Here is a 14,390-nt window from a genome sequence, read left to right as displayed (position 1 = left end):
AAGTTCTCCTGGGTAGACAGGGGACGAGTAGCCGGCTAGAGACACTTAACGAAAATTAGCAAATCCAAAAGCACCCGGCGCCAGCGAGACGACACTGGCCGAGACTGACACTCAATTAACCACCCCCCAAACAATCGCAGGCAAACACACCGGCTGACTCTGATCAATATCAGTCCCGCAGTGATCTCCTTTCTGAGATACTAATTCATTTATTAGGACTTGCAGGGCTGTCCGCCCCAACGTACCCAAAGGCGTTCCTGGAGGTTGTGCTGTTTTTTTGTTTGTTTGGTTTGTTTTTGTTGGTTTGTTTTGTTTTGGTTTGGTTTTTAGGAGGTGAAATTCAACTTAAAACTCTTGATCCGAGGGAATGCTCTTGTATCCCTTCCTCCCATAACCTGAGATTAACAAGTCAACCATTTGCGAAATTTCCTTTTAGGATCAGCCAACATTTCCCTACCTGATAAAAATGTCAAGGCAGCGGGGGGGAGGGGGAGGAGGAAAAAAGCATTTAATTCTAAGGTGGGAGATGTAAAGTCAAACCCTTTAGGACTATTGTACAGAAACGACCTTGAAGACTAAGAAAAAAATGTACATGTCTGGAGGACCGAAAATCAAGGTGAACCTTGTAAATTAAAGTTATTGAAAGTTCACAGAGGATACAGGATACAGTTAATGAAATTGCCATTAAAAAATAATGTTTATATGCAGAAAAAATAAAATAATTTCATAAGTTGATGCGCTGTCCATTACTTCACTAGATCAAAATTGCATCTAAAAAAGATGGGAGAAGTTTTAGGGGGAAATTAACCTGGCTGGAGCACCAGGTAAACTGCAGGCATTTCTCAAATGGTGGGTTGACCCTTGCTCCTGAGGAGTCTGATTAGAACTGCCTGACATCTGCTTCTTTGACAAGTTAACAGTTCTAAGGGGTTCACGAGACAGTACTTTTCACATAAGGACGCACTCTTTTTTTAACTCTAGAAGAGTCCATCATTAGCTAAAAGGAAGCTTTTAGAGTATATTCATTCAACTATCTTGAAGCGCCCACTATAGGCCAGGCTCAGTGTTTGGGGTTATAAAGATGTCAGAACCTAAACAGTAAATCACTAACAATGGAGTGGGGCGATGATAGAGATTTATGTGCACAATGTTATGCTGCATAAAGAAAGAAGAGATAACTAGACAGGAAGTTAAAGAAGTCCACGAGGTCTGCTGGAAGCAGTGACATCAGGCATGACTCCTAAAGAACAAAGAGAGTTGCAAGGAGACCATTACAAGCATAGAGGACCATGGGAACTTAGGCATGAAATTTATTGACTGCATTGGGGGATATAGGTGGTAAGTAGGGGATAGGGAGTTGGGACTGCGAGCAATTCTTTGTTGTTGGAGCATAAAATGTGAAGCAAGGAGTGGGCAGAGATGCACCAGGAAATAACTAGATTTACCTGTAATGCAAATAAATACTTGTTTAATGGAAGGCAGTCTGGGGGATGTGTTGATGAAAGTTCTTTTGTAGTGAACGCTTTCTGAGTGCCTTTCAAAGAATATCCGATTTCTCTGTAGTGGGCATTGGCAGCCAGACCAGGGGCCTCTGTCCCTCTAGCCATAGGTAGTCACATGATCCCAGTTGGGCCAATTAAGTTCTCTCTCCTCCATCTTTGGCCAGAGATGCTGGTCAATCTGTAGAGGCCAATTCACAGGAGACATACAAATTCTGAATCCACCTGTGTGCAAAGAAAAAGAAAAATGACAAAGATGTAAGTCCAAATGGATTCACAGTCACATGGTGCCACTTCGGGTCCTTAGGTTCCATATTAAGGTTAACTCAGGCACCTAGGTAAGTCCCCCTCTCCCCCTTTTTTATTTTTTTTTTTATTTTTTTTTTTTAATTTTTATTTTTTTTTTAACGTTTATTTATTTTTGAGACAGGGAGAGACAGAGCATGAACGGGGGAGGGTCAGAGAGAGAGGGAGACACAGAATCTGAAACAGGCTCCAGGCTCTGAGCTGTCAGCACAGAGCCTGACGCGGGGCTCGAACTCACAGAGTGCGAGATCGTGACCTGAGCCGAAGTCGGCCGCTTAACCGACTGAGCCACCCAGGTGCCCCATTTAAAAAATTTATTTATTTTTGAGGGAGAGAGAGAGACAGAGTGAGGTGGGGAAGGGGCAGAGAGAGAGGGAGACACAGAATCCGAAGCAGTCTCCAGGGGCGCCTGGGTGGCGCAGTCGGTTAAGCCTCCGACTTCAGCCAGGTCACGATCTCGCGGTCCGTGAGTTCGAGCCCCGCGTCAGGCTCTGGGCCGATGGCTCGGAGCCTGGAGCCTGTTTCCGATTCTGTGTCTCCCTCTCTCTCTGCCCCTCCCCCGTTCATGCTCTGTCTCTCTCTGTCCCAAAAATAAATAAAAAACATTGAAAAAAAATTTAAAACGAAGCAGTCTCCAGGCTCCAAACTATCAGCACAGAACTCGACAAGGGGCTTAAACCCACAAGCAGTGAGATCATCACCTGAGCTGAAGTCAGATGCCTAACTGACTGAGCCACCCAGGTGCCCCTGTAAGTTCCCCTTTTTACTTAAGGTTCTTTTACTTTCAACCCAAAGGGTGTGAACTATAATACTTGTATTTTATTGAATTCATTTTGACTTTCATCATTCCAGGATATCTACTTTTTTTGTTTCAAACACAGAGTAAGAATGTATGATCCATTCTTCAGACAATGATTTCAGCTCTTTTGTTTTTATTATTAGTTTAATGGGCAGGCTTTTTAAATGGCCAGAAATTAGTTTTAAGAAAAACAAGTCTGCGCTTTATCTAATGGTTTTGGAGCAGACGTGGACTTTTCAACTAAGTGAACAAGAGTGTTTGAATCAATGTGGAAAGTAAAAATTATTTTATGGATAATATGTCAATTATAAGGCCATATTCATAGTTGAGAGAATAGGTAACAATTTTAATTCAATTTAAGACTCAAGCAAATTGCTTCTCTATAGAATTTTACTTGCATTTTATGAATAATTCAGTTATTACTTTCCTACACATAGGTCGGTAAGGAGAAGAGAAAATAGTAAAAGCTAATGTCTTTTGGAAATTTAAATTAAGAAATGAACTCAGTGGCCAAAATTCTTTTCACTCTTATGAAGGGAATTACGAAAATATAAGCTGGAATCAGCTATGCATGCCTGAGAAGAGAAAGCTGATTCTAGACCTAACAATAATATTAAAAGTTATAATAGTTTACTATTATTACCTTCAAAGAGTGTTCTAGATACGTTTTATCCACAGACATATGGATACGTATTATGTACATTATATATATTATATATAAGTATATAATCACAACATGCTGCTATGACACATTTGTATGGTAGTTCTACACCACAGAATAACTTTCTAAATTTTATTTTTTCTATAAAAAAAAAAAAAAAGGTGGTGTATGTTCAACCCGTTTTGTTAACACAGCTATAAATACCAGTCTCTGCTTACTCAAATAATGCCATTGTTTTCCAAGGTTATATGTGATCCCCATTTTCAGTAATGACTCTCTCTTCACAATGCAGATGAAAAATAACTCTTGGTACATTTTGTTCGGAGAGAAACCGTTGTGTTCATGTCCCTGGCTAGCATACAAACAACTCTTACAGTCTAGGGATAGAATCTAACATTTCTTCTACCAACTAACAATCCACAGAGGTTAGATAACACTTCGAATTCCCAGTAGCAACTTTTTAAAAAAGTCATTTGTTCTCAGCAGAAGTTAGGCGTTCAGAACTCAAGTTTACTTTCATTGGAATGAAGTCAAAGGTGAGTGATTAGCCCAGCCTACAGGAATGGCTGTCTAGTGAAGTGTTTTTGTTTTCGTTTTTTTGCTTTGTTTCCCCCCTTTTTTCCAAAATGAACTGACTGCAGAGTCCAGGAGGTAGTGTGATAGAAAAAAGACTTAAGGCCACATTCTGAAATGCCCATCTTCCTGCAAGCTAGCAAAAACACTATGGGGTCTTACAAATAAACCTTGCAGTGTCTGTGGAGTTAAAGTTTTCTTAAGAATTTTATTTATTTATTTATTTATTTATTTATTTATTTATTTATTTATATTTTAGAGAGACTGTGTGAGCAGGGGAGAGGGGCAAAGGGAAAGACAGAGAGAATCTTTTTTTTTTTTTTTTTTTAATTTTTTAATGTTTATCTTTGAGAGAGAGAGAGAGAGAGAGAGAGAGAGTGTGAGCAGTGGAAGGACAGAGAGAGAGGGAGACACAGAATCTGAAGCAGGCTCAAACACAGCGTCTGACACTGGGCTCAAACCCACCAACTGCAAGATCATGACCTGAGCTGAAGTCAGATGCTTAACCCACTGAGCCACTCAGGCACCCCAAGAGCGAGAGAATCATAAGCAGTGCAGAGCCCTATGCAAAGCTTGATCCCATGATCCCGGGATCATGACCTGAGCCAAAATCAAGAGTCAGATCCTCAACCGAGTGAGTCCCCCAGGTGCCCCAGTTTTCTTAAGAATTGTGAAAGCAACTATGTTTAGAATACAGTAAGAAATATCCCTGGTTAAAGAACATTACCTTATGAAGTTAACCATGAGTATTATTTATAATCCAATAGCATCAAATATATTCTGTATGATCCTTGACCATAAGCCATAGCCTTTGTTCTATTCATTTATGTTAATGTAATTAAGCCAGTAAAACTTTTAGAAATTATTCAATAGCCTGCTAGTTTTGCCTACCTGATGTCAAATAACCAGGTTTTTTCCCCCACTTTGGTTCTTATAACTAAAATGGTAAGTCAGTCCTTTAAAACAGAGAAATTACCAGGGCACCTGGGTGGCTCAGTTGGTTAAGCATCTGACTTCAGCTCAGGTCATGATCTCAGGGTTCATGAGTTTGAGCCCTGTGTCAGGCTCTACCCTGATAGCTTAGGGCCTGGAGCCTGCTTTGGATTCTGTGTCTCCCTCTCTCTCTGCCCCAGCCCTGTCTGTGCTCTGTCTCTCAAAAATGAATAAATGTTAAAAAAAATTTTTTTAAACAGAGAAATTACCTTAAACAAATTGCTACTTAATTGGAGGAACATTCTTGACCCTGAATGCTGTTCAGTAATGCAGTGAACAGTATTGTTGAGTTCTATCTCCTTAACTGACAGTACTTTGCTTATGTTCTTTTGAATTTTTTTTTTTAATGTTCACATTCAGGGGCACCTGGGTGGCTCAGTCGGTTAAGTGTCTGACTTCGGCTCAAGTCATGATCTTGCCGTTGGTGAGTTCAAGCCCTGCATCAGGCTCTATGCTGATCTCAGAGCCTGGAGCCTGCTTCAAATTCTGTGTCTCCCTCTCTCTCTGCCCCTCCCCTGCTTGCATTGTCTCTCTCTCTCTCTCTCAAAACTGAATAAACATTAAAAACAATTTTTTTAAACATTCACATTCAAACCTGAATTCAGCTTTGATATTTTCATTAGACAGCCAACCATTTAGACTTTTGCTTGAACAGAATTCTTGTCCTCCCTGATATTCAGGGAAGAACTTATAATGCATTCACCCCCATATCCAATAATCATCCTTTGTTCCACCTGGCCACCTAACAAACAAGTTCTGATTCTGCTGTGAATTTGTTTAAATGCAAATAACTCTCCACTGTCCCATTCCTAGTTTCATGTCACCTACCTATATATTTAGCCAAGCATCTCAAAGACATCATTTGAAATATGCACATTTAGAGTACGCTGTTCAGTCAGACTTGCTTAATGAAAAGAAAGAGAGACCTACTTAAGATTAGTTGATTCAGGAGGGGTTTCTTGTACAGATACAATAGGCTTATTGTAGGGATACAGCTAATTGGTAATTGATAAGCATTACTTATCTTGCTGGGAAGCCAGTGTCCATGGAATGGGAAATGAGAAGATTTGGGTCTCATTTTCTCAAGGTTGTCTCTTCCCACATCTCTACTGGCGAGCCGGCATCCTTTCGTTAGCTCTAGTTTTTACTCTCTTGTAACTTCTGCTTGCGTGGTTTTTTTCTCCCCGCCAGTCGTAAGCATCCCTTACACAGATGCAATGCTCCTTCTGTCCCTGTGGCACACAACCTCTGCCCTCTGGCTTCTGGATTTCCAGCTCCTAAGTGAATCTGACATGCAAGTTACACAGGCTGCTGTTCAGCTTACGGAGAGACCAAAATGTGCACTTTGCAGTCTGTTCGGCTAGGGTAGCGCTCCTGGCTGATATAAAATGTGTCTGCTGCCCCTCATCAAGGTTGCGGGCCAGGAAGAGCAGGAAGGGTGGGTGGACAGGCTGGCAACATAAAGCATAACATATACCTGCTTATATTGTAGATATGATACACACATATAAAGTTTAACTTGCTATAAAAAAGTATGAGTGAGTTCCTTTAAGTGATTAATTTAGTGTGAATTTGCCACTTGAGTGTTTTGCTGTCATCAAAAATAAACTTCATGGGGCACCTGGGTGGCTCGGTGGGTTAAGCGACCAACTCTTGATCTCTGCTCAGTTCTTGATCTCACCATCATGAGTTCAAGCCCTGCACTGGGCTCCATGCTGGACAAGAAGCCTGCTTAAAAATGATAGATAGATAGATAGATAGATAGATAAAATAACCATGTTACCAAATGAAGGCAGCCCATCTATAGAGCCTAAGACTCAGCACCTTTCCAAACAAGGACAGAAGGACCATCTTTACCTCTTGGATTATGTTTAATATACAACAATCTTGAATATCCCATCTTTTTAGTTGACTGCGGCAACTGAAAGAGCTTTTCAGTTTCCTGAGAAAGATGGGTCTTTGGGGTGAATAATCACCTGGCTTATCCCATACGTGTAGTTTGGATATTCAAGGCCAAGGTGCCGACATGTCTATGAGCAAATGGTGTTGCAGTCTATACGTAATAGGTGAACAAAACGTATCAACTCTCAACTAAACAGCCAGAATAGTCATTTGCTTCCTTACAGTCCTCCCCCTCTCCCCGCTCCACATCATACCGCTTAGCTTTTCCTCATAAAATCACAGGAATATAATAAGAGTTTTCTAGAGAAGCAGCATGGTTACAATAGTTACTATACTTCTCTTTTCATTCTGGCTCCTCGAAGAGATTATAAATAAAGACCGGAAAATACCTCTACTCTGCTTTCTATTCCCTTTGATGCCTTTCACAGTGTCATCCAGAATAAATTTCATTTTTTACTGAATTAATGTCAACGAGTGAATTCTGAATGGAAATGATAGAACGTTGTGGACGAGGAAACAACAATCCCCTGGGAGAGGGAGACCTGAATTGGTACCCATGCTCCACCGTTCAGGGTGTTATCACCAGCAACTCAACTGCTCCCTCTGTGGCCCTGTTTCCTGTCCTAGAAAACGAGGACCGGAGTGCTAGGTGGCCTGGCTGTCTCAGAGATTGCTGAGGGAGTAACTTGCGATCCCATCATGTTAGCCGTGAAACGCTACAGAAACGTTCAGTGATTTTCCTTGGAAACAACGAGTTTATCCAAGTCTATTTTTCACTCATTCGAACACGTTTACGGTAGCGTCGGGACTTTTCAGCTGGTTTCAGGATTCTCTTCTCCCCGGAGCTGGAAATCTGAAGTAGAAATGAGGGCACTGCCAGTCCAGTCTTGGCAGGGTGGTGATATCTCTGTAAACACAGCATGGATCTTGGCCAACACAGGTTAGCTCTCACGACGGCTGCTAGTCTAAGAATCAGCAGAGACAAATTGGTCGGCTAAGTTGTTGTTATACGAGAACCGTAGCTGCTCACTAAAGGAGGAGCCCTAATTCATGCCCCTCGTCATCGGGCAAACACAAAAAGTATCTTCTACCCTGTAACTGGGCTCCTTTGAAAGATTATCTGTCTCCAAGTCAATTGCATTTTTCAAAGAACTCTGGTGTTGCTTCCTCACTGTCAGAGAGAAGAATTTCCCAGTAAAATCCTGATTGATTATGGATGTATTTGCCATGAACTGTCCCATGAGCCATACTCTTTTTTATGCATCATCAGCAAGGTTGCTGAAGAGGCTCCTGCCCTCCAAATGCTTCCAATCCTGCCATCCTTCTTTTAGGTGACTATCTAATTTTAACAAAGTTTTGTAGAAAGAGGGGAGGAAGGGGGGGGGGGAGGGGTGCGGCTGACATTCCTTTTGTCCTAATCCTTGAAATCATCCTGTGGAGACCAGCACAGTTTTCCTGGACATAGGTGAGTTCCGGCCCCTGATTGATGTAGGTCATGCAGAGAAAAGAATCCGTGTTTTGATTTTATTTATTTACTTATTTATGTATTTATTTATTTATTTTGTCAGAGGTAATGTACAAACAAAAGCCCCGTCAGGTCTAAAATCTTCTTGTTTCCAACACTCAGCCCAAGTCCGGCAAGAGTCAGGAGATAAAGGCAGAGGGTGATGGGGATGGGCGGTGGCCAAGGGGGAATCTTCCACATTGACAGATCCAGGGGGTTGGGGTGGGGGGGTTAACTCCAGGCCCCGCCCATTTGCCCTGGTTCCCAGTTTCTTGGGATGGAAGCAGAGGTACCTGGGCCTAAGAGGCCCTCTGAAGCTTCGGTAGAAAGAAGCAAGAGCACAGCAGCAGCAGCAGCTCCATTTCGGGCCAATCAATGGGACTCCGTGTCGGCTCCAGGGAGCACCCCCCACCCCCGGCCCCGCGGGGACACTGTCCAGGAAGGGCAGATGGATAGAGGGGAGGGCGAGGCTGGGGGTGGCGGACCAAGCCGGACGGACGGGGCCGGGAGCGGGAGAGCGAGGCGGAGAAACCGGGAGACGCAGCCGAGCTCCCTGGGGGGAAAGCAAACGCGGCAGAGAGGCACCAATTATTATAATTGGAGGTAATGGGGCCGAGGCGCCAAGCAGCCCCGCTCTGTTTTACATCACCCAGCCCCGACCCGGACGCACCCGCACCGGCGCTCGGCTCCTCCCGCGCCGAGTCCACGCCCGCGGGGCTCTCCGGGCCCTTCCCCGTCCGCCCGCCCGCGTGGCTCTGCCGCTGCCCCGCCCGGGGCCGCGCTCGAGTTCAGGTGCGCGCCGCCCGGCCGCGCTCCCCTGCCTGACTCACCGGCAGGGTCCTCGGCCTCGCCCCGCCGCCTCTCTCACTTGTGACTAGTCCAGCGACACGGACTTGTCCCAATAGTAAAAGGGGGGCTGTGTGTGTGTGTTTGTGGGGGGGGGCAAACCCTTCTGGTCTGGGCAGATTCCCCCCAGGCTAGGGTGGGTAGGGCCGGAAACAACTCTGTCCTCATCATCTCGCTTTGATCCCACCATTACTACCAGCATCACCCCGGAACTTAAGTGGGGTCTTGAAGATAAGCCACGTGGGAAACAAAGCACATGAACATAGGGTGTGGTTGGGGCCAAACATCGTTACATCTCGCTAGAGCTGTTTTGTCACTGATCGGACACGACCAGGAGAATGGTCTCGCAGACCATTTCGAGGTTCGGTGCAAGACAGCTTCAAAAATGAAATCAGGGTGGAACACAGCAAGTGACATTACCTCCTCCAGCAAGTCAAATAAAAATTACTGCTTTTCAATGGGGCGTCTGGGTGGCTCAGTCGGTTAAACGTCCGACTTCAGCTCAGGTCACGATCTCGCAGCCCCTTGTCGGGCTCTGGGCTGATGGCTCAGAGCCTGGAGCCTGCTTCGGATTCTGTGTCTCCCTCTATCTCTGCCCCTCCCCCATTCGTGCTCTGTCTCTCTCTGTCTCAAAAATAAATAAACGTTAAAAAAAAAAAATTAAAAAAAAAATTACTGCTTTTCAAGAAATGCTTTGAGGAGGCCTTCACAAGGCAGCTAGGTGACCCATCGGTCCTTTAGAAGCGTTGTGTCTTCAAAACAGATGTGAATAATAACACAAGGTTCCGGCAGGGCAACTTGGTGCCGATACGTGTTAAAAAGTCCAGCTCCAAGGGATGACTGTTGTACTGGAGGCTGCACTGATCCGACCATTTCAAAACGCCTGAGCTCAAGGCACAGTGTAGCACCTTAAAAGGCCTTTGATGAAGGAGAGCAATCAGGTAAGTAATAGCACTTAATACCACATCGAACGATAAATGTGAAGGGAAGACTTTCAGTGATTGAAAAGAGAGAGAGACTTGCTTGTATAATCGCAGAGGGCGTAACAAGGACCAGGGGGTGCCAGCTACACCCGCCAGAAGTCGCCAGGGAGAGTTCAAATAAGGAAGAACTTCCTAGCAATAATGCCCCCCGGGGGCGGACGAGGCATCCTGAAGAGACCGTGTGGTTCCCAAGTGCGGAGATGAAGTCCCGGGATGGGGGTGTGAAGTAATTGTTGGAGCAGGTGACACTTTGACGTCCCTTGCAACACTGAGATGCTCTAATTACAGCTACAGCTCGAATATTAAAGACGACGACGCTGTGTCATTTTCCAGAAGTAGGAAAAATGCGGGGCGCTGGAACTCATCTAAGAGTAAGGACCTAAGAGTGAACTCGGGCTGCCCAGAGCTGTTCAAGACTGAGGCTGTCCCCCTGATTGGGGGGGGTGGGGTGGGGGGGGAGGGAGGGCTGAGGCTCATCTGTGACTCTCAGACTTGGCTGTGTACCCCGAAGCTGGCTGTGACTGCTTGAGGGGGTGCCTCTTTCTAATGTACAAAATGAGCCTAGTATGAGCTAGTCACAGTCCTGAGACCCAGCCCTTACTAACATTAACAAGACTGGTTCACAGGCAGGAAATGATAGCCTCCAAAGGGCAGATGGCCCACGTGAAGACAGCTACGTAAATATAGATGGTCTTAATTCAAGGCTGGGATCCGTGCAAGACCAAGGAGAAAATCTCAAAAACCACTTTCGACTGATTCAGATTCTCCCCACCCTGTACTGCCTGTGTCACCAAAAGGCATTCTATATCCCTTTCCTGACAAGTGTCTGAACAATGCCTTCTGCCCATCTTCTTTCGGTTGACTGCTGGACAGATTTGACTTTCAATGGGAATAAAGACAATTTGTGCTCGCCAGGCCTTTGCAACCTTCCTCCTAAGTGATTTCATATCATATCCTCATTCCAGACCAAAAAAAAAAAAAAAAAAAAGAGGAAGGAGAAAGAGAGAAAGAACCCACGTAGGTCTCCTGTCTTTCTTCATGATGTAATTGTAGATTTATTTTCTCAGCTTTTGCTAGCACAGTATTTTAAGTTCCTTGGTAAGTACCCCTCGAGGTGTGCCTGGAACTGGACTCCGAAACCAGGAATAGATTCACCATAACTTAGCCTAGAACCATAACTTAGCCTTCTCTTGAAAGCATTGTCCTCCCCAGTATCCTTCCCAGATGTCCTGCACATCACATGGTCCTGAAGCAAGAGTAACAGCTCTGGGAACAGGGCCTCTGTTCCCCATCACCAGACCCTCTCTTTTATCACGCATTTGAATTCTTACCCATGTATCCTTAAAGTGACCTAAACTAATGTGTTCTTTTCTGGAGGAAAAAAATGGGTTAAAAAAAAAAAAACTCCCACCAGGGTAACCCTTTTTCCCCAAGCCAGCACTACATTATGCACATCTGTTGTCACTTTTATTTTTCGGAGAGTGGATTGCATTGGTCCTTGCAGCCCAGAGTCGGTTCCCCTGTCGGGTGGACATCCCCCCCGGGGGGCGATAGGGAGCTGGCCGGTGGCGTGTCTTTCTCGCCCCCTTGTGGTGAGAGGGAAGTAGCGCCCAGCTGGGAAGACAGGAGCTGTGATTTGCTGTCGGGGCAAGTAGCGAGGTCACCGAGGGGAAGATTCCGAGTCAATATTTTAATAACTGTGTCTCAGTGTCATGTGGTGACCTCAGTAAGAGGGCTGTGAGCCCTATTTCCAGAATCTTCTTAGGGCTTTGGACAACAATGAACAGGCTTCTCTCTGTGTGTAAGGCCAGGAGAAGGTGGTGGTTGCAACTCCAGGTAAGCCGTGGACAACAACAGTGACCACTGTTCTAAACAAAACACCCTTGCCTGTGTCACCCACCGGCAAGCCAGGACTCTCCCCGCAGAGGAGTCCATACTCTCAAAGACTTTGGTTCATTCCTTGGTTTCTAACATTTTCCAATGGAACTGTGTTAACTGAACAGAACCACCACAGAGCATGACTCCTAATCTCTAAAGTCTAAATGTGTGCATTGTTTCTACAAATCCACAGACTTTTTTTGGCCAGCTCCAGCTTTAAAAAGCAAACAGACAGAAACCCTCCACGCAGATGAGTTAAACGAAAATCCCCTCCCCTCCTGATCTGTATTCCACCGAAAGATGGGTGATGGACGTTTCCCCCAGAACCAAGCATGGCAGTATTGTATTGAAGTCTGGAGCTACCCGACTCTTCCCGCCATGGGGCATGAAAATCTGACTCTCATTTGGGTCAAGATCAAAGCCAAGGGTCTAACAGGATAATTCAGTCTCCCAACTCTACACGAGTTGCCAGTCTCGACTGCTGAAATTAACCAAACAGTTCCTCTGGGTACTAAGAGCTGCATGAGGCCACGCCAGCCACTGTTTATATTAAATCATGAAAATGATCACTTCCGTCTCTGATTTTACAGCGGAAGAAACCAAGAGAAGGCTACGTGGCTCTCCAAGGTCACACCAGCTGCACTGAGACTCAGGGCTCAGGGCACGACCTTCTGGCCCATCCAAAAGGTGGGAAGGTGTGAGGGGCCATTGCATTCACTGGTAAATCGGGGTCAGTTTCTCCGTGAACAAAGATACAGAAGGAAATTTGTTAGCGTTCTGAGCTGAGATTCCATAGAAACATTTCGGCCATATTATAAAGTAAAATCACCTCTTGCCAAATGGAGTAATTTGAAGGAGACTGAGAAAAGGAGGAGAGAAAGAAAGAGAGAAAGGGAGGCATTTGACTGCTGAGAACAAAGGCTGTTTATAAGTGGGTTGAATCACTGCCGCTCCCAAACCTCTCTCAGGTCCTATGAGCCTGAAGAGAGGATTTCTGGGAATGAGCTTTGGGGTCATTCTTGGGCGTCAGTCTTTGCTGCAGGAACCAACCTGCCTAGGCAGCTGTCAGTGATTGCTTTCCCCGATGGCTTGATTGTATCTGCAGGCCCCTTCTGCTCAGAACTTGGCCATCCTCTGCGGAAATCTTCTATGGGATCCCTGACCTTCACCCTCAGTGCTCGTTAAGCGCATAAGCAGAAACATCTAGGAATCCCAGCCTTCCTACCAGCCAGAATTTTCACACCAATCAGGGAAGTGGCTTCCATTGGAAGAGACAGGGCCTCCGAAGTCCATACCTCATTTGTGTTTTGAGGACAATGGACGGGAGAGCCACCAATTACGAAGAACCTACAGATAACTTCATCTTCCAGACCGGGAGCAAGGAAGGCAGCCATGACTTCCCCTGGAGTCCTGCCCTCTGGGCTGGAGGTAAGTGGATCTAACCAAGCCGAGCTTCTCCACCTGACTTTGCTTCTCTGTGCTGGACCCCCTTCTTTGAGTAGCAACTGCATGGCATTTGTGATCTGGACGCAAGAGGGAAATGGGACGGAGGAGAAGAGCACCGGACTGAGTCGTCTTGACATCACCTCTCGGCCTGGTTTGGGGTCAGATCTTGCTTGACCCCTCGGGGTTGCAGAATCCTCAGCTATGGAATGAGCCAACCGGACAAATGGCTTCTCACGTCCCTCCTGGGTCTGGAATTCTAAGCCTCCTTTGTCCTGCCCGCTCACATTGTGAAGGATGAGTAACAGGCTGTTAAAGGGGCCCTTGTTCTTGGTTTCTGCAGAGGCTCTAAGACCTAGTTCAATGGTTCTCAAACTTGAGCAAGCAGAAGAATCATCTGGAAGGCTTGTTCAAACAGATTCGTGGGTTCCTCCCCCAGAGTTCCTGATTCAGAAACGCTGAGGTAGGGCCTGAGAATTTGCATTTCTACTAAGTTCCCAGGTGGCTGCTGATAGGAGACCACACTTCGGGAACCTCTGGCTGAGCCCTGTAACGGAAGCACCAAAGTACCGAGGCTCCAAATGACAGACTGACGTACGGCTCAGAGAGCTTGACCTGCCCTGCCAGCCAAGAGGGAGGCTCTTTCAGACAGACACCCAAACCGACCCCTGTTGACAGGTCCCTAAATAACCTACAACCTGTTTCCTAGAGTTAACCCCATGGAGAAGGATGTAACGGTAACCGTTACAAAGCCAAAGAGCTTTGGCTTTACTTCTTTTGTTCCTCCTGGCAATCCCGTGATCCGGATAAGGAAGATGTTACCATCCTGTTTCAGAGGCTGAACCCTCAGTTCCAAGTGGTCACGTGTTTGATCAGTATCACACAGCCCAAGAGCAGCGGAAGGGGGACTCAGGACGGTTCATCGAAAGCTTTCGAGTCTTCTCTGTTCTTCATGCTTCACCAAGCTGCCCATGAGTGTACTCTTTTGGGTAATTGGGGCACT

Source organism: Panthera onca, chromosome B4 (genome assembly GCF_046562875.1).
Source record: "Panthera onca isolate mPanOnc1 chromosome B4, mPanOnc1 haplotype 2, whole genome shotgun sequence".
In the NCBI taxonomy this organism is placed as follows: domain Eukaryota; kingdom Metazoa; phylum Chordata; class Mammalia; order Carnivora; family Felidae; genus Panthera; species Panthera onca.
This window is presented reverse-complemented; position numbering follows the sequence as displayed.